Source organism: Morone saxatilis, unplaced genomic scaffold (assembly GCF_004916995.1).
Source record: "Morone saxatilis isolate NCDOM2014 unplaced genomic scaffold, NCSU_SB_2.0 Contig6, whole genome shotgun sequence".
Taxonomy (NCBI): Eukaryota; Metazoa; Chordata; class Actinopteri; family Moronidae; genus Morone; species Morone saxatilis.
Genome location: NW_023340206.1, coordinates 11,338,767 through 11,339,942, shown reverse-complemented (window position 1 = coordinate 11,339,942; position 1,176 = coordinate 11,338,767).

Sequence of the window (1,176 nt, the reverse complement as noted above, 5' to 3'; positions counted from 1 at the left end):
CAGAATATCATTTGAATCTTATAATAAAATGTACAATTAATGTATAGACCATCAGATACCACAGCTTTAAAGAAACTTGTTTCCACTTGAAATTCATTCTTGAAAGAAGAACAACAAAGTGTTTAAAATCCCACTGAAATAGCATTTTGGATTATTTCCTGTTGACAAAATGAATTAAGTTTAGTTTAGTGTGACTAGAAATATCAGGTGATAGTATATAATATAGTTAGTTATAGTAAAGCTGCAAAAATATAACTTCTTTGAAGTCATTTCTATTTTCATTTAAGCCCCACACCTTATTCTCTTTTAAAAAAAAGTTTATACCCTTTTTTTTTTATTATTTTAATTAAAAAGAAAAAGCGTCTTGGCATTTATTGTAAAATTGTGTACATTAGCTAACAATAAGCAAAAGTAATTTTTCCATAAATTAACTCTAGCCTTAAACAGCCCAGTGGCCGGCAGGCTCATCACACACCACTCTGCTTTGGGGAAAGTGTTTGTCTTGATTACGCTCGGCTTCCTCGCCTCCCGCACCATCGCTCTAATTAAAGATGTTCCACTGCGATTAGTAGCATTTCATTATTTACTGAGAATCACCACAGTATGAAATTAACAATTTCTGTAATGGGGTAAAGAAAAAATAACAAACTCATGATAAATGCACAAACTGGCATTATTCATAATTAGTGGAACTTATGGTGGGAATATGAAGATAAATGTGAGCTGAGTGCTGTGAACACACACAGAGCCCTTTTAAAAAATGATCCAATATGTGCACAGGGTTTTTATTTATTTATTTTATTGCCTTTTTAGGAAGCATTTCAACCAAATATCTACTCATTCAATCATTTATCTGTCTTTGATTAAAAAGAGAAAGGATTCATGGGGGCCTTTTGGTTCACATTTCTTATCTTTATTCTTCTATTTGAGAGGAAATACGAAGTCTAGTTGTAAGTCTCTACACATTAACATGCTTTGTCAGATCTCATCTATGAGGGGCATTAGAAGGCTTTCAAAGATTAAAATGATGATGTTTAAGTCCAGTGGTTCCAACTTTTTGGGAGCATTTAGCCTTTAATTGGACTTTCTATCTAACTTGCCAGGAAGCAATTACAACAGGAGAATCTCTCATTTGGATTTCTGGATTTCTAGGCACAAATAAGGCACATTATGTTG